Source organism: Chiloscyllium plagiosum, unplaced genomic scaffold (assembly GCF_037043375.1).
Source record: "Chiloscyllium plagiosum isolate Xiang-an unplaced genomic scaffold, Cpla_swu_hap1 HiC_scaffold_13, whole genome shotgun sequence".
Taxonomy (NCBI): Eukaryota; Metazoa; Chordata; class Chondrichthyes; order Orectolobiformes; family Hemiscylliidae; genus Chiloscyllium; species Chiloscyllium plagiosum.
Window position 1 is genome coordinate 23,830,189 of NW_028270151.1, and position 20,555 is coordinate 23,850,743.

Sequence of the window (20,555 nt, forward strand, 5' to 3'; positions counted from 1 at the left end):
GAGGGATATGGGGCGGGCGCTGGCAGGTGGGACTAGATTGGGATGGGATATCTGGTCGGCATGGACGGGTTGGACAGAAGGGTCTTTTTCCGTGCTGTAAATCTCTACGACTCTATAACTGAGGATGTGTACTTAATTATCAGGTATGTGAGGCTTTTTCATCTCAATGTAAAGACAGAACAAAAATAGCCACAATATTGTTCTAAGACAATTATATTTCAACTCTCTGTTCAACTGTCGGAAATAACGTCAATAGACTAAAATAAAAACAAACAAAATGCTGCATTAAAAAAAAGCCGGAAACAGGACCGATGATTGGAAATACTTTAGCAGGTCAAGCAGCAGTTGCCAGGGAGTGAGAAAATCAGTCGTTGCATATTTTGAAATCGGAGTTTTATTATTAGCAGAGTCCAGTTGATATATAATATTTGTATACAAGCAGATTAGAATAATTTTATGTATGCACTATTGCAAATCGAGTAACTTCACTGGAGGTGACCAGGAGAGGGGCTGGGCTCCCATGAGAGAGGCAGCGACAGCTTTCACAGTTCCACAGCTCCCATGTCGGAGTGAGCCTACGTGTCAAAAACGACGCGTGAATGTTTACAGGCATCGCTGCAGTTCCCGGGTCTCCTCTCGCCAGGTGCGTATCCCTTTAAGTTTATCGTCCATTCTGCCCTGGAGAACTTGTGGGGGTCATAGTTGCAGCACAGACGGCTCAGGATCTCCTGCTCATCAGGCTCCAGGTAGCGGAGCCGCCTCCTCTTGCAGTGGGCGTACGACTTTCTGTGCTTCTTGTGGCCCGCCGTGGTGGAGGGGAGCGGCTCCCGTGAACAGCTGGGCACTTGCTTGCACATCTTGGGAGTCACCTTCAGCGGGCTCAGCCTGTCCAGCAGTATGTTCCACAGGCGTTTCAGTTCATGAATGATATGGTCTTGGATGCTGTCACAGTTGTGTCCTTGCGAAGCAGGGGAAACATAAAACAAAACACGCAAATACAGTGAGTCCAGCATCTTGAAGCTTTGCTAATCCTAACCTCTCCAGTTTGAATCATTCCCGCCCTGGCGCCATAACTTCAGCTGCCTGGGTCTTAATTGTCTTACTACACCTGTCTTTCGTCCTTTCAGACAGTCCTTAAAACCAACAGAGTCATGTAGCATGGAAACAGACCCTTCGGTCTAACCAGTGCAAGCTGAACATAGTCATTGGATAGTCATATGGGCGAAAATAGAATAGTGTAGTTTAGATGAGCTCAAGATTGGTTCAACAGGTTGGCGCAACATCGAGGGCTGAAGGGCCTGTACTGCACTGTAATCTTCTAATTTTTTTTCTCTTTTTTTCTTTTTCTTTATATATATTTTTTAACCCCCCCCCACACTACCACCTAACTGCGGTAGTGCTTATTTTTTTCCCCCAGCACCCATGGTGTATGTGAGCAGGTGTGAGACACAGTGAGAGACACAAAGTGCACAAATCTTTATTCAATTTCCACCACCTGGAAGATAGGAAACACCCGGGTGGCCTGTGACAAGTGTAATCTTCTATATAATCCCAAACTAATCTAGTCCCACCTGCTCCTGGCCCATATCCCTCCAAACCTTTCCTATTCATGTATTTATCTGAATCTTTTAAACGTAGTAAACATGTCCACATCCATCACTTCCTCAGGAAGTTCATTCCACAGGGTAACCACCCTCTGTGTAGAAAAAAAACTTTCCCTTCATGTCATTTTAAAATCTCTCTCCTCTGACCTTGGGTCATTTCACCAAGTAAAAGTTGATTGTTCTGTTACCTGTGGACTAGTTAGGGTGGGTTTTGTAGATTCATTTCCCCCCCAAAAAACCCGTTGCATGAGGTAATGGTTCTGAAAGTATTAATATTGGAGACAGTTAGGCTCCATCCAATCTGATGATCTCAGACTTGGGGAAGAGGGAACTCAGCTTAAATTTTTTTGGAGACAGTCATGTCAACTCTGGTTTAGCAACTATGTCTAACGAGCCAGTGAAATTTGTGCTGATTGCTCTCACACGATAAACTATATCTCAGGGCTGTTGTACAGGGGGCCTGGGTTCAAGTCCCACCTGCTGCAGAATTGTATGATGTTCTCTACCACCCTAAACTGAACAGGTACTTGGACTGAATAGCGACACAAAGATTGTTGGCAGCACCATAACCCAACATGTAGCCGGTAGAGGTTGGTTCCCCAACACACACAGCAAACTCTATCCATGTAAGGTCAGATTTTTATAACAATTGTGACGTGGAGGTTCCAGTGTTGAACTGGGGTAGGACAAGGTCAGAAGTCACATGACACCAGGTTATAGTCCCACAGGTTCATTTGAAATCACAAGTTTTCTGAGCATTAGCCTTCGTTAACTGACGAAGGGGCAGCGCTCCAAAAGCTTGTGATTTCAAATAAACCTCTTGTACTGTAACTTGATGTGTGACTTCTGACCTTATATCAATTGTGACAGTGAACACAATCTCTCATCTGCCACTTGACTTCTCTGGGAATGTGGAGTACTATACAGTCCAGTATTGGACCTGGTCTAGTGGGCAACTCTCTCATATCAGAGTCAGACTGACGTAAGTTCCAATTCCACTGCCACTACTTTAGGCTGACATTCGCAGTGTGTTACTTGGGGAGTGCTGTACTGCTGAAGGTGTCATTTTTTTGCTTACATCTGGCGTCTCAGCGGGTGGTCAAAGATTCCAAGGCCACTGTTTGGAAGAATAGCTGGGGAATTTCTCCCCAGTGCTCTGACCAATATTTATCTATTAACCAACAGCAGACAGTAGTCTAAACTGCTTTGTTATTTGTGGGAACTTGCTTTGCATAGTTTCTGGCTGCACTGTTTTTCCTACACTAGAATGATAGCATTGCCAAAATAACACATTTTGGGATGTCCTGATGTTCTGAAACTGATATAACTGCAAAGTTCTTTCTATTAATGGTGCAGTAAAGGAAATGGAGAAGTGATGTTAAGGAACTGAAAATAATCTTTGAAACTGTAGTAAGCCAGAAAAGAGGGAATTAGTCAATTAATAAATTGGAACCAAACAGGGGGCCTATTCAGGATACGCAAACATTGGCTAGGTAAGATCTAATGGTGCATTAACATGACCCATATAGTTGTGAAACACTGATATTTCTTATAAACTCAGGGCTAGGAATATTTTCTTTTTTCATGGGATGTGGTCATTGCTAATTAGGCCAGTATTTGATGTCCATCTCTAATTGCCCAGAAAGCAGTTAAGAGTGGGTCTGGAATCACATGGAGGCCAGACCAGGTAAGGCTGACAGGTTTCATTCCCTCGAGTACATCAGTGAACCAGATGTGGTTTACGACCATCGACAATGGTTACATAATCCATTAGACCAGTTTTAATTCCAGGTCCTTTAAATTTGATTTTCACCATCTGCTGTTTCCAGAAGAACAATAAGTTGGATCTCTGAATTGTGAGGCCAGCGATATTACCATTACCACTGTTTCCCATACACCTCCAGAGAGGAATGTAAATTGATTTACAAGCCCCAAACTAATGAGTGAAGATAAAACTTAAGTATAACAATTAGTGAGGAAAGCATTTGGGTGATCACCTAAATTGAATGGAGCATGTTCAGAGAACACATTGGCCTGAATTTACATTAGACAGTATTTAACTTCCGTACCTGGAGATCACTGCATTTCCTCCCTCCCACCTACAAGTACCCTGCCCCGCCCACAACACCCCCCACCCTACACACAACTACCCTCCCCGCCCACAACATCCCCCACCCTACACACAGCTACCCTGCCCCTCCCACAACACCCCCCACCCTACACACAACTACCCTCCCCGCCCACAACATCCCCCACCCTACACACAGCTACCCTGCCCCTCCCACAACACCCCCCACCCTACACAGCTACCCTGCCCCTCCCACAACACCCCCACCCTACATACAACTACCCTGCCCCTCTCACAACACCCTCTACCCTATACACAACTACTCTGCCCTGCCCACAACATCCCCCACCCTACACACAACTACCTGCCCCTCCCACAACACCCCCCACCCTACACACAGCCACCCTGCCCCTCCCACAACACCCCCCACCCTACACACGACTACCCTGCCCCTCCCACAACATCCCCCAACCTACACACAACTACCCTGCCCCTCCCACAACACCCCCCACCCTACACACAGCTACCCTGCCCCTCCCACAACACCCCCCACCCTACACACAGCCACCCTGCCCCTCCCACAACACCCCCCACCCTACACACGACTACCCTGCCCCTCCCACAACATCCCCCAACCTACACACAACTACCCTGACCCTCCCACAACACCCCCCACCCTACACACAGCTACCCTGCCCCTCCCACAACACCCCCCACCCTACACACAACTACCCTGCCCCTCCCACAACACCTCCCACCCTACACACGGCTCCCCTACCCCTCCCATAACTACTCCCCACCCTATACACAACTTCCCCACCCCTCGTACAACTACACCCCACCTCTCCCATGACTACCCCACATCCCACCCAAAACTGACCCCCACCCCACCCATAACTACCTTCTGCCCCACCCACATCTACTCCCACCACACCCACAACCACCCCCACCATGCACAATTTACCCACCCCAACTACAAAAACCTCCACCACACCCACAACTTACCCACCCTAACCACAACTAACCTCCACCACACTCACAACTTGCCCACCCTAACCACAACTAACCCCCACCACACCCACAACTAACCCTCATTATGCCCACAATTTACCCACCCCACACACAACTATCCCCCACCACTCTGTCTGCAGACTGTGGCCAACAGAGACTTGGTTTAATATCTCCTGCAAACAACAGCACCCATCGATGCAATGCTCTCTCAGTAATTACATCAAACTAGCAATAAACTGCAAGCTGTAGCTGAAACAAGTACTGCTTGCTTACATTGCCTTGCAGCTTATCGTATAGCATTGCCTCTTGGACCAAGTATAGAACAGAGGATTCAGTGCCCCTCTGGGGTCTGTCTACACTGTCTAAGTTTACTTTGACAGAGTAGAAATCGGGATTGGTGGCAGCACCCTTCCCCACCCATTATCTGGTTTTGCTCTACGTATGCCAGCCCTGATTATTTTTGGGCTCATGTTTCTGGGATGGGACTTGAACTCAGAAGTGGCAGAAGTACAAAGTGGCACACACATGTTTGCACTAATGATATCTCCACAGCATTGGCTAGTTTTATATCTGGGTTGCAAGTTGAAAATCTTCGGGTTTTACCTAAACGTAGAGTTGCCTCCTTTAAGAGCATGTGAATTAGGAGCAGGACTATGCCATTCGATCCCTCAAGCCTGTTCTGCCATTCAGTAACGTCATGGCTGCTACTTCAACTACTCCACCCTTAATGTGTCTCCATACTCTTGACTTTTTTTTAGATTACTTACAGTTTGGAAACAGGCCCTTCGGCCCAACAAGTCCACACTGACCCTCCGAAGAGCAACCCCAGACCCATTTCCTTACTTTTACCCCTTCACCTAACACTACGGGCAATTTAGCATGGCCAATTCACCTGACCTGCACATCTTTGGACTGTCGGAGAAAACCAGAGCACCTGGAGGAAACCCACGCAGACACGGGGAGAATGTGCAAACTCCACACAGACAGTTGCCCGAGGTGGGAATTGAACCTGGGTCTCTGGTGCTGTGAGGCAGCAGTGCTAACCACTGTGCCACCGTGCCTGGGATCGTGTTCCTTAAAATTGCAGAAGTGCAGCCTTGCACCTGTTACTCTCTGTACATTTCAGTTTATCCAAACTCTGTTGCTGGTATCATAACTCACCATGAGCTCTCTAATAAACCCTCAACTCCTGTGCTTAATGACCCCCGTTGGCTCCCAGTCTGACAACACTTTGATTTAAAGTTACTCATCCATGTCTTCAAATCCCTCCTTCATCTCACCCCTTCATGTTTCAGTAGTGTCCTCCAACCTGACATCCTTCCAAAATCTCTGTCCTCCTCCAATTCTGGACTCTTGGCCATAAACTATTTAATTCCTCCGCTCTTGGTGACAGCCATGACTATTACCCACTTTGGACATCAGGGCTGTTCTGCGTAATTTAAATCTCAAACTAAACAGAGGTTATATTTGTTTCTGTGCATGTAATAGGTTTCAGGTTACACAGGGTCTTGGTGAGACCATACCTGGAGTACAGTTTTGGTCTTCTTATCTGAGGAAGAATGTTCTTGCTATAGAGGGAGTGCAATGAAGGTTTACCAGACTGATAGCTGGGATAGCAGCACTGAAGTCAGAGGAGAGGTTGAATTGATTAGGATAAAATTCACTGGAGGTCAGCAGAATCAGGAGGGATCTCATTGAAACCTTTAAAATTTGAACAGAACTTGACAGGGTTGATGCAGGAAGGATATTCCTGATGATGAGGGAGTCCAGAACCAAGGAGCCGCAGTCTAAGGATATGGGGTAAATCATTTAGGACTCAGATGAGAAATTTCTTCACCTGGAGAGTACTGGGCCTGTGGAATTCACCAGTACAGAAAACAGGAAACCCTAAACATTGTATGACTTCAAGAAGGAATTATACTTTGCATTGGGAGCTAAAGAAATAAAAAAATATGGGGCAATGCAGGAACAGACTATTGAGTTGATGATCAGCGTTATCATAATGATTAGTGGAATGGACTGAAAGGGCCAAATTGCCCAATCCTCCTATTTTCTATGTTTCATTAACAGTGCTATAAATTGTCTACTACATGTTACAACTGGAGCCCCAACCCTTTCAAAAGCTTTGATATTTTTTATTTTGAGTTCGTACACAGGCATAACTAATTGAGCACAGTGAGCAACAATAGTAACAGACCATTATAATCAAACATAGAACAATTGAACACTTGATTGAGGGATACAAAGTTATGAGGGACACAGGTCAGATGGGTAGGAAGAAACCTTCCTCCCTCGTAGAGGGGTCAGTAACTGTGGGATACAGTTTCACTAATGAGCTGGAGGTTCAGAGGGGATTTGAGGAAAATGTTCTCATCCTGAGATTGGTGAATAACTGGAATTAATTGCCTATAAGGGTGGTAGATGCAGGAACACTAAAGAAGTATTCAAATGATCATTTGAAATGCTACGTGCCAGGTGCCAGAAAATGGAATTGGAACAGATGCTTGATGACTGACGTGGACAAGATGGACCAAAGGGCCTTTTCTTCCTGCCATAAAAGCTCTGCGACTCTACAGTCTCCATATCCAAATACTTACGTTCACAATATCTTCGGTACTTCTGGGAAGCCGAATCCAGTATTCTCTTGAAAATCTGTGCACAAAAGAAGAGATTGAAAGTTGGTTTCTCTTTTCAAACAGCGGGACAATCTCAAATGGGGATATGTATTACTTTACTCAATGGTCTAAGTCAGGCTGCAATTGATACCATCACCTGATATACATCAACCCGGATTTCTTACTCCCTTAATCAGCTGATGTGATATATCCCTTCTAAAATGTTGGCCAGACATTAGAGTGACCCCTCAGTCTGCTGTATTTAAGAAGTCTTAGGCATGAAATGGTTCCTGGTCTGTGGGTAAATGCAGCTGTTGATTATCATCTGTTTTGTCCTATTGCCCAACATTAATATCTATCCGCAGCAACCTCTCCCAAGGCACCGTCCACCTAGACTAGTCCACAGACGTGTCCTCAATGGTCAAGGGGAAAGAACTAAAGGAATATATAGGGCTGGGAATGTTGGAAATACTGAGGAGCTGTGATTAAATATGTGTCTTGAAGAGGGAAATGAAACCTTGGAAAACTGACCCTGGGATCTGTGTACCTTGGGATTTTAATGGTGGTTGCCTTTTATCAGCCCAACCAGTTCATATTATTGGACATAAAATCCAATTGCCTTTCCACTTTTGAGCAAGTCTAAAACTGGGGACCATCAACATAAGGCAGTCAGGAACAAATCCAATAGAGAGTTCAGGAGAACATTTTTTAACTACAGATTGGGGAGAATCTGAAACAGATCAACACAGAGAGTTGTTTGAGATGAATGGAAACGATATATTTTAGAAGTGAACTGAAGACAGTTGAGCGAAAGGAATAGACAGGTTAGATGGGGTGAGATGGAAGAGTAGTTTGAGAAGGCTCATGTGGAGTAGAAGCATTTGTAACTAGCAGAAGGGTGAAACGGCCTATTTTGTTTGGTTTTTTAATTCACTCATGGGAAGTGGATGCCTCTGGCTGGATTAGCATTTATTACCTGTTAGCGATTTTTGAGATTTGAAGTTCAGGCTGATGATTAGTGTGTAAGTTAGCTCGCTGATTTGGAAGGTTTGTTTTCAGACATTTCATCACCATACTGGGTAACATCATCAGTGAGCCTCGGTGAAGCACTGGTGGTATGTCCCGCCTCTCTATTTATAGGTCTTGGTTTCTTAAGGTGGCATTTCTGGTACTTTTTTCTCGAGGGAAGGTAAATAGGATCTAAATCGATGTGTTTATTACCTTACATCAAAGACATATCAGAAATGACTCCAAGACTACTCAGACCCCTTGGCATCATGGTAGCCCACAAGTCTACCAACACACTTACACAGTGACTAATGAACCTAAAAGATCCATTAGATACCACCAGCAAAACTAACGTCATTTACAAGATACCATGCAAGAACTGTAAAAAACACTACATCGGACAGACTAGCAGGAAACTTGCCACCAGGATACACAAACACCAACTGGCCACGAAAAGACTCGACCCACTATCACTAGTTTCCATACATACAGACAAGGAAGGACGCCACTTTGACTGGGACAACACACGCATCCTAAAACAGGAGAAACAAAGACATGCACAAGAATTCCTAGAGGCCTGGTATACTAACCAGAACTCCAACAACAAACACATGGTTTTAGATCACATCTACTTTCCCTTGAAAAAAAGAACAGGAAATGACATCACCCACCTTAAGAAACCAAGACCTATAAATAGAGAGGGGGGAAATATCACCAGCGCTTCACCAGAGACTCTCATCGATGGTGTTACCTAGTATGGTGATGAAACATCTGAAAACAAGCCTTCCAGCTCAATGAGCTAACTTACAGACTTATTGACTGTTCTCAAGTCATCCTTGAGAAGGTAATGAATCATGTTGTTGAACCTCTACAGTCAATTTGGTGCAAGGACATCCACAATACCACTAGGGAGGGAGTTCCAAAATTTTGACCCAGCAACACTGAAGAAATGATGATATATTTCCAAGTCAGGATGGTGAGTGGCTTGGTGGGGAACTTTCACCTGGTGGGGATTCCATGTACCTGCTGCATTTGCCTTTCTAGATGGAAGTGAACGATCTTGTGATGTAAATTCTACCCAAAATCAAGAGCAGCATTCTCTCAATCTCTCGGTGTGTATTTTTGTAAGGTGAGACCCACCACCAGCAATTGCGAGATTGACATTGTGATCCCGTTATTTGTCTGCAAGTGGCACAGTGGTTATCACTGCTGCTTCACAGCCCCAGGGACCCAGGTTCGATTCCAGCCTTGGGTGACTGTCTGTGTGGAGTTTGCACGTTCTCCCTGTGTCTGTGAAGGTTTAACCTGGGTGCTCCAGTTTCCTCCCACAATCTAAAAGATGTGGCCATGCTGAATTGCCCACTGTGTTCAGGGATGTGTAGGCTGGGTGCATTTGTTAGGGGTAAATATAAGATAGGGGAAATGGGTCACTGTTCGGAGGGTTGGTGTGGACTTGATTAGATTAGATTCCCTACAGTGGGGAAGCAGGCCCTTCGCCCAACAAGTCCACACCGACCCTCTGAAGAGTAACCCACCCAGATCCATTCCCTCATTTACCCCTGACTAATGCACCTAACACAATGGGCAATTTAGCATGGCCATTCACCTGAACTGCACATCTTTGGACTGTGGGAGGAAACCAGAGCACCCGGAGGAAACCCATGCAGACATGGGGAGAATGTGCAAACTCCACACAGCCAGTCACCCAAGGTGGGAATCGAACCCGGGTCCCTGGTGCTGTGAGGCAGCAGTGCTAACCACTGAGCCACCGTGCCACCCGAAGGACCTGTTTCCACACTGTAGGGATTCTATTCTATTCTAAGCACATTGTAAGAAAGCAAAGCCTTACATTTATACATCCTGCTTCATGACCTCAGGACATCTGAATGATATTAAGGCTAATATGAATGGGATGTTTTGCAAGGACCCTCAAAAGGACAAGTAGAACTGGGTTTAATTTCTCATCCAAAAGACGGTGCCTCTTACAGTACTGATATTAGGAGGATCACTGTAGATTTTTATCATCAGCTCTCCAAAGTGTGACTCGATCAACAGCCTTTGACCCAAATGCAAACCACTGGATAATACCTAGTGCCTCACTTTTCCATTCAATGAATGTCTTTGCGAGACTGCAATGTCACCTGATGTGTGACAGGTGATCAGCCAGATTGCAATGCCAGGTTGGAACTCCCCTGCCACACCAGGTGATGTTTAACTCTGAGGTGATCACCAGATGCAAAACATTGCCCCATGAGATTGAAAGCTGCCAAAGTTCAGTGGTTGTGGGCAATGTTCCCTGGAATTTCTCTTGCTGTTGTGCAGTCATCACTGGTCTGAAATGGGAAGCCATGCATCAGCACCAGGTCAATAAATGTGGAGCTTCCGAACAGCAAAGTGTAGGATTTCATTGTCAATCTCTCAATTGCTATTAAAAACCGAAAGAACAGAGGAGGAAGTGCTGGATGTCTTGAAACATGTAAGAGTGGATAAATCCCCAGGACCTGATCAGGTGTGCCGTAGAACTCTGTGGGAAGCTAGGGAAGTGATTGCTGGGCCCCTTGCTGAGATATTTGTATCATTGATAGTCACAGGTGAGGTGCCGGAAGACTGGAGGTTGGTTAACGTAGTGCTATTATTGAAGAAGGGTGGTAAGGACCAGCCAGGGAACTATAAACCAGTGAGCCTGACGTCGGTGGTGGACAAGTTGTTGAAGGGAATCCTGAGGGACATGATGTACATGTATTTGGAAAGGCAAGGATTAATTTGGGATAGTCAACATGGCTTTGTGCGAGGGAAATCATGTCTCACAAACTTGATTGAGTTTTTTGAAGAAGTAAAAAAGAGCATTGATGAGGGCAGAGCAGTGGGCATGATCTATATGGACTTCAGAAAGGCGTTCGACAAGGTTCCCCATGGGAGACTGATTAACAAGGTTAGAGCTCATGGAATAAAGGGAGAACTAGCCATTTGGATACAGAGCTGGCTCAAAGGTAGAAGACAGAGGGTGGTGGTGGAAGGTTGTTTTTCAGTTGGAGATCTGTGAGAGTGCCACAAGGATCGGTACTGGGTCCACTACTTTTTGTCATTTACATAAATGATTTGGATGTGAGCTTAAGAGGTACAGTTAGTAGGTTTGCAGGTGACACTAAAATTGGAGGTGTAGTGGACAGCGAAGAAGGTTACCTCGGATTACAACGGGATCTTGATCAGATGGGCCAATGGGCTGAGAAGTGGCAGATGGAGTTTAATTTAGATAAATGTGAGGTGGTGCATTTTGGGAAAGAAAATCTTAGCAGGACTAATACACTTAATGGTAAGGTCCTACGGAGTATTGCTGAACAAAGAGACCTTGGAGTGCAGGTTCATAACTCCTTGAAGATAGATAGGATAGTGACAAAGGCATTTGATATGCTTTCCTTTATTGGTCAAAGTATTGAGTACAGGAGTTGGGAGGTTATGTTGCAACTGTACAGTACATTAGTTCGGCCACTTTTGGAATATTGCATGCAATTCTGGTCTCCTTCTTATCGGAAAGGGTTCAGCAAAGATTTATAAGGATGTTGCCAGGGTTGGAGGATTTGAGCTATAGGGAGAAGTTGAAAAGGCTAGGTCTGTTTTCCCTGGAGCATCGGAGGCTGAGGAGTGATTTCATAGAGGTTTATAAAATGATGAGGAACTTGTATAGGATAAATAGACAAAGTCTTATCCCTGAGGTGGGGGAGACCAGACCTAGAGGGCATAGGTTTAGGGTGAGAGGGGAACGATATAAAAAAGACCTAAGGGGCATCTTTTTCACACAGAGGGTGGTGCGTGTGTGCAATGGGCTGCCAGAGGAAATGATGGAGGTTAATACAATTGCAACATTTAAAAGGCACCTGGATGGGTATTTGAATAGGAAGGGTTTGGAGGGATGTAGGCTGGGTACTGGTATGTCTGACTAAATTGAGTTGGGATACCTGGTTGGCATGAACGAGTTGGACCAAAGGGTCTGTTTCTGTGCTGTACATCTCTGTGACTCCATGACTCTAACTGCAGATGCTGTAAATCAGAAATGAAATCAGAAGTTGCTGGAAAAACTCAGCAGGTCTGGTAATGTCTGTGAAGAGAATTCACAGCTAATGTTTTGGGTGCAGTGACTCTCAATGTGGTGGGTCTTACTTTCCAAATGCACAGGCTGAGAGATTGTGAGAATGCTACCCTCGATGTTACATTGAATTGACACATCACAGAACATTTACATTCATCACAAAAAACAAGGACAGCAGATACATGGGAACACTATCCCCTGCAAGATCCCCTCCAAACCACACACCATCCTGACTTGGAGCTGTATCGCACTGGAAATACACAGCAAGTCAGCCCACATCAGGGCAAGTGGGAAAGCATTATTGACATTCTGCCAATATTGTGGAGCTGAGCTGATTTAGAGGAGGTTTCATGGAGATGTTTAAAACCATGAGGCTCCATAACCTGTGTGTGTGTGTGTGTTAGGGAGGTTGTGTGCGTGTGTGTGTCTGTGTCTGTGTCTGTGTGTGAGTTTGTGTGTGTGTGTGTCTGTATGAGTGTGTGTGTGTGAGTGTGTGTGTAAGTGTGTGTGTCTGTGCCTCTGTGTGTGTGTGTGTGTCTGTGCGTGTGTGAGTGTGTGTATCTGTGTGCGTGCCTGTGTGTGTTTGGCTGTGTGTGTGTGTGTGTCTGTGTGAATGTGTGTGTCTGTGTGTGTGCCTGTGTGTGTGTGTGTCTGTGGGTCACAGGTTTAAACTACTTGTTTGGACAATCAGTTGAAGATAAGAAGAATTTATTTTCACTCAGTAAGTTGTGACCTTGAGCGTGCTGCCTGGAAGAACGGAGGAAGCAGTTTCAATAGAAACTTTCAAAAGGGAATTGGATGAAGGCGATATATGAAAAGGGGAAATTGGCATGACACTGGGTACAAAGCAGGAATTATTTCAAAGAGCCAGCACAGAAAGATGGTTCAAATAATTCCTTCCATAATGATTCTTTTTGTGATTCAACGAGCAATTATGGGAGTTTTTAAAAAAATTGTCTTTACGCTACCCGTTGTTTTGTCATGTACTTCCATCATTTCAGCTTCCAATTCAAAGAATTATCCCTGTCTGGCAAATATTATTTGAAGCTTTGAACTTACATGATCATGAATTCACTCAGGAGCACTTGAGCATTCAAGATCTTGGATCTAAACTTTTTTTTTGTGTTTCATTGCGTTCTGTTGTAGCTTTATTGCACACTCAAATCATTGCATTGATGTGGTGATATTACCAGTGTTTGCATTCATACCTTAGGAACAACATAGAAGGTCACCACTGCCAAGAAAACACACCCGAAATAGCCAATCAGAAAGAGGCAGACTTGCCGACAGAATCCATGCTGGAGTGGTGGTGGTGGGGGAGGGTCCCAGTATTTCCTAATTCTTCGAATCAAATCCGTTTTTCAGGAGGGAAATGAAAGTTGTGCCAGGTGAGGATTAAGAGAAGCTGTGCATGGGGTAGCCACTCTCCAGGTGAGTGATCTACTACCTGAGACATTGTGACAGGAACAGAGCTGGACATTGTGACACCTGGAACTTTGAGGCCCATTATTACACTTGAAACCAGATCCACTGTGACATCTGCTCAGGAGGGAGACTGTGACATGGGCAACCTGGGACACCTCTGGTCCCAATTTATAAGTGACCGCCACCCCAGCCCCCACCCCTCAAAGTGTCAGGATGTAATGGGCTAACATGGCACCCGAATCAGTTACCCGCTGTGATTCCATTTTGATTCTGGCTATCCCTTAATATTAACCAGCTAAAGGCCTGTACACCAATGGCGGCATGATTAAATCTGGGAGAAACTTAAGAGGAGAATAGGAGTGCAGAGCATTAATGTTTATAGTGCTGTTGAATGTCACAGAGATAGGAAAGACAAAGGCATCTCACAAAGATGCAGGAAAGAAATTGCAAGGAGCTAATGCATGAGCAAGTTGGTTGCAGCCAATTTACATGGTCTTCAAAAGAGTTACAAGAAACTTGATAAACTGAATGGCCTCCTCCTGTGCTGTACTGTTTCTTGATTCCTTAAGAATGAGAACTTTAAAATTCAGGCACAGCCAGACCTGCTGACGAACAGGATAGTAATTGGTCTGATCACCCAGTTAGTTCTCAACTTTATGTGAAAAGGATGATTCTTTATCAGCATTCTGAAGGCTGGGTTGGAATTGACAATGTAATTCGCATACTGAGTTATACAGATACTGAGCTTATTAAATATATAACCTTTCATAGCTAAAATTGCATTAGTAAATGTGCATTTACTTTATTTTTTTAGATTAGATTACATTACTTACAGTGTGGAAACAGGCTCTTCAGCCCAACAAGTCCACACCGACCCGCCGAAGCGCAACCCAGACTTATTTATCCCTTCACCTAACGCTACGGGCAATTTAGCATGGCCAATTCACCTAACCTGCACATCTTTGGATTGTGGGAGGAAACGAGAGCATCTGGAGGAAACCCATGCAAACACGGGGAGAACGTGCAAACTCCACACAGTCAGTCACCTGAGGTGGGAACTGAACTTGGGTCTCTGGCACTGTGAGGCAGCAGTGTACCACCATGCCGCCCACTGCAACAGTGAACTTTTGACACAGCAAGCAGGCACCACTGGGATTTCTTTTGGTTTTATATGAATTAAATCATTTAAATGATCTTGAAGGTTGCTGTCAAGATTAAAGACTTAATTTATTCATTTTTTTGTATTTCTTTTCCATGAAGGTATCGCTGGTTACCCCATCCTGGAACTGACATCAGCAGATTTGAAGTCCAGGTCTCAAGACGACTAGTCACTTGTTAGGCCCATTACAGAGAGCAATTCTGTCAAAGCCAAAATTCTCACTGATGGTTGCAGAGGGGATGAAGTGAAGAAAAGGGGAACAAAACAACAATGTAAGTGGAAGAAATCTGCATGGACATAGAGGAGAGCAAAGAGAGTGACTGAGGGGTTGGAGGGTTAGTTTCTCGGCACATTTATGTAAATTGGATTTGTCCTCCCTAGAAAAGAGGTTGGGAAGTGATAGGACTATTGAGCTTAAGATTCTAAGATGATTAGATATTTGTAGATTATAACACGTGGCTTCACCATGTTAAGATTATTGGAACTAGGACAGAGTCTGTGCTTAAAAACACAAATTCAAGACTAATTTGCTGAAATTTGTAATTATATTTGACAGTATTCATTGTTATTAGTGTGTAAATAAACCAGCAAATTGTGATGATAAAGATATATCCTGTGAGTTATGAGTTACCATCGATTGGTGGATGATTTTTAAACTTCCTTCATGAGATATGGGCAATGCTGGTAACATTTACCAGCAATTACCTGGGAGAAGGTGATATTGAACTGCAGTTCGTGGGGTGTGGAGGGAGGCAGTTCCAGGATCTTGATCCAGTGTCAGTGAAGGAATACCAATACAGTTCCAATTTAGGATGGTGTGTAGCTTGAAGGGGAACCTACAAATGGTGAGAGCGTACTTATGTATTTACAGCTGTGCATCTTGTAGATGGAGCACACTAGTACTCCAGGCAAAAGTGAGGACTGCAGATGCTGGGGATTAGAATTGAGAGTGTCGTGAGGAGAAGGAGAATCGATGTTTTGGGCAAAAGCCTTCAAAGGGCTTTTGCCCGAAACGTTGATTCTCCTGCTCCTCGGTTGCTGCCTGACCTGCTGTGCTTTTCCAGCACCATAATCTCAACACTAGTACTCCAGGCAAGTGGAGAGTATTCCATCACATTCCTGACTTGCGTTTTGTGGATGATGGACAGGCTTTGGGGAGTCAAGAGATGAATTACTGGCCATAGAACTCTTAGCATTGAAACTGCTCTTGTAACCAGAGTATATATAAACTCCTGTTATGCATCACACAAATGCCAAGCTATGACCATCACCAATAAAAGACAATCTAACCACTGCCCTTTGACATTCAATGGAGTTATCATCACTGAATGCCCCACTATTAACATCTTGGAGGGTTACCATTGGTGATAAACTCAACCAGACTCCACATTAACACTGTGGTTTTACAAAAGCAGGTCTTCAAAAGAATTATAAGCAACTTGATAAACCAAATAGCCTCCTTCTGTACTGTACTGTTTCTTGATTCCTTAAGAATGAGAACTTTAAAATTCAGTCACAGCCTGACCTGCTAACAGAATGTCAAAGCCAGAATTCTCACTGGTGGTTGCATTTGGAAAAGTGAGGGAACTGTAGACCAGTGAATTTGCCATGAATAATGGGTAAGTTGTTGGAGGGGATTCTGAGAGGCACAATTCACATGCATTTGAAGAGGCAAGGATTGATTTGGATAGTCAGCTTGGCTTTGTGTGTGGGAAATGATGTCTCTCAAACTTAACTGAATTTTCTTAGGACATGACCAAGAGGGCAGAAACATTGACATTGTCTCCATGGATTTTAGCAAGGCTTTCAACAAGGCTTCATATGGTAGACTGGTTAGTAAATTTAGATCACATGGAATTCAGGGAGAGCTAGCTAATTGGATTCAAAATTGGCTTGACAGTAGGAGACATAGTGTGATGGTAGAGGGTGTCTTTGGACTGGAGGCCTGTGACCAGCAGAGTTCCACAGGGATTGGTGGGTCCACAGTTGTTTGTAATTTATATAAATGATTTGTATGAGAATATAGGGAGCATGGTTAGTAAGTTTGCAGATAACACCAAAATAGAGGACAGTGAAGAAGGTTATCTAAGAGTGCAACGGGATCTTGATCAGCTGGCCCAGTGGTCCGAGGAGTGGCAGATGGAGCTAAATTTAGATAAATGCAAGGTGTTTCATTTTGGTAAGACAAACCAAGGTAGGACGTAAACAGTTAATAGTAGGGCCCTGGGGAGTGTTGCGAACAGAGCGATCCAGGTGTTCAGGTACATAGTTCCTTGAAGGTGGTGTCACAGGTATAGAGTGTGGTGAAAAAGGTGTTTGGCACGCTTGCCTTCATTGCTTAGACCATTGAGAATAGGAGTTGGGACATCATGTTGCAGCTGTACAGGACATTGGTGAAGCAACTTTTGAAGAACTGTGTACAGTTCTGGTTGCCCTGCAATAGGAAGGATGCTATTAAATTGGAAAGAGTGCAGAAAAGATTATTAGAATGTTACCAGGACTGGAGGGTATGAGTTATAATGAGAGGCTGAACAAATGGGGATATTTTTCACTGGAGCTTAGGAGATTGAGGGTGACCTTATAGAGGTTTATGAAGTCATGAGGGGCATAGATAAGGTGAATAGCAAGTCTTTTCCCTAGGGTAGGGAAATAGATTAAGAATACTTAGCTGGTGTTACAAAGACATTACATATTTAATTTTGCTTGGAGAAGTTTTGAAGGATTCAGGAAGATTTGATTTATTCAAGATTTAGAATGGCGGCTTTAAAAATGGTTGTGTAAGTTCACTGTGGACACTGGAGATTCTATAATTCACATGACTGGTGATAACTGGATGATTTGCTATTTACCTCCTAGAGGTATTTATGAACAGCAACTGACCGTATAGCTGGTGTTTTCCTACAGCCTCAGTCATACACAAGGGAAAATCAATGGGATAAGAATGAATAATTGATTTAAATTTATCTCACCATACTCATTGTTACAGCAAAGCAATCAGTTACGAGGACAGTTAAGGGTCAATGACATGACTGTAGGTCTGTACTTTCATGTAGACCAGATCAGGTAAGGATGGCATATTTTCCTTCCCTAAAAAACAGTAGTGAACCAGGCAGACTTTTACAATTATCAATGGTTTCCTCATTAACATTAGACTAACATTTTTTTAAAATTCTATTTTATTAATTGAATTCAAATTTCACCATCTCTCCTGGTGAGATTTGAACTCATCTTCAAAGCACACGAATAAAGGCAAAATACTGTGGATGCTAGAAACCTGAATTAAAACCAGAAAGCACAGGAGAAACTCAGTAAATATTTTGAGTCCAATATGACTGTTCACAACACCATTCTGAAATCTGAAAAGGTAATTAGACTTCCTGACTTCACAGATTCTGCCAGACCTGCTGAGTTTCTCCAGCACTCTGTTTCTATTTCTCCACAGGCCTCTACACTGCCTTCTCTAATTGATAAAACATATGGCATCAGGGGTATAACACTAGGCATTGAATACAAAAGCAAGGGAAATATGTTAAAACTGGATAAAACACTGGTTGAGCACAACTGTTACATTGTGACCACTTTAGGGCACTACCTATGAGTGATAATGTGAAGTCTTCAGAGTGGGTGCTGAAATAATTCACAAGAATAGTTCCAGAGATAAGGAACTTCAGTTAATTAAAAAAAGTTGGAGCAGTTGGGCTTGTTTTTCTTTGCAGAAGGTTAAGAGGAGTTTTGATAGAGGTTTTTTTAAGTTATGAAAGGTCTGGACAGGGCAGAGAGGGAGCAACCATTCCCGTTGGCTAAAGGATCAAGAACCAAAGGTCACAAATTTAAGATAATTGGCAAAAGAAGCGATGATAAGACAAGGAAAACCTTTTACACACAGTAAGTGGTTAGAATCTGGAATGCACTTGGCCTAATGGTAATCCTTTTTCTCCCAAGGTACAAAGTTGTGGGTTCAAGCACCCTTATTGTGTTGCAAGTACATAATTTAAGCTAATACTTCAATGTCGTACTGAGGGTTTGCAGCCCGATGGGAGGCAACATCTTGTGGAATAGATGTTAAACTGAAATCTCAACTTTCTCAAATGGACATACAAGATCATATGTCACTGAAGAAAAACAGGAAAGGCTCTGCCAATGTCCTGGTCAATATTCTTTAATCAATATCAGTTTTAAGTAAAGGCCTGGTCAACATGACTTTGTGTGATTTTACTGTGGGCAAACCCGTTGCTATATCTCTCTCTACATTCCAACAGTGCCTTCATATCAAAAGTAAAGCTGTAAAGTACTTTGGTATGTGTTGAGGTTGTGAAAACTGTTGCATTGATAAGAATTCTTAAGAAAGTTCCCTGGACTTGAAACATTAACTCTGCTTTCATCCCGCAGATGCTGCCAGTCCTGTTAGATTTCTCCAGCAATTGCTGATTTTGTTTCAGACCTTCAGCACCTGTAGCTCTTTGTTTTATGTTATCAGATAGAAGCATTTTCCTTTTCTGGTATCCTCTCAGGCTACAGATTGCAAATTTCTTCAGAAAGAGTTATTTATTTTTGAAATCCCAACACAAGTAAATTAGAATATAAGGTGGTGTGCTGAGATACTGAGGATATAGGAAGGATGAAATGCACTGTAAGAAACAAATTGAAAACAATCATATTTTTATTTGTTTTTGAAATTGACTAGAAAATGTACATTTGTGTTTTTAATGAAGATAAGTGAACATGGTCAAGGCTTTCAATTATAAACCCTGAGTTTGACATTTCAAAGGCCACAAACAATTATTACATTAATATTTAACTAGGCAAACCATTCGACAACTGTAGAAAATTACTGCATGGGTTTGAGCAGGCCTTTTGACTAATGAAGACAGAACAATCATTCACTACCATTATCAATCATGAACAGTATAGTTTCTTGTTGAAGAGATCTCACCTACTCCTTCGTCCTGACAGGTTTCAGATGTCTATTTCCTAAGGAATGAAAGAAATCATTATCAGGCTGAGTCCATTAAGAACATAAAACTGTAGGAACAGGAAAAAGCCTTTAGGTACTATAAGCCCATCCCATTTTAGCTGCTGTTACATCTTATCTCCCTACATCAGATTCTATAGCTTGTGTATCTGACAGCCAGCAGAACATAAGGCTGACCATTTGATCTCATTTGTTGTTCTAGAAGACCCACCATGACTACACCGAATATCAAGGAAATCGGTGTTCTGAGCCTCTGCTCAAAGCTAGGAATGGATTGACAGGACAAGCAAACTGCAAAAACCTGAAAAATGATACACACACCAAGTTCTGGATATATGGATGATGTCATGCAGGACCTTAATCCTGCTCTGGTTTGTTGTATAAAATAGTCTTTGCAATAAATCAATCTACCTCTTTATCTATCATGACCTTAATTTCCTGGTCTTTCCAGAAACTTAGTTAATTCCTTCTATCTGTTACAGTGCTCTTCCTTGAGCTTGTTTTAGAACTGTATTACCCACTGCACGCAATTATTCCTTTTACTAAATTCCTGATTCCTGTTTACTAGTTTATGACAGTAAAAATATAAACCTAATGGAAAGTCAA

General features: G+C 43.4%; 1 long non-coding RNA gene across 2 annotated transcripts; it reads left to right on the forward strand.

Moving 5' to 3' along the window:
* Positions 1–386: 386 nt before the first annotated feature.
* LOC148148273 (uncharacterized) lies at positions 387–20,369 on the forward strand. Of its 2 annotated transcripts, XR_015759116.1 has the most exons (4): positions 387–643; positions 14,633–14,869; positions 15,079–15,249; positions 20,152–20,369. It is a non-coding gene; the product is annotated as an uncharacterized LOC148148273 (long non-coding RNA). The 2 variants fall into 2 exon arrangements; XR_015759115.1 differs by lacking the exon at positions 14,633–14,869.
* The last annotated feature ends 186 nt before the right edge of the window (positions 20,370–20,555 follow it).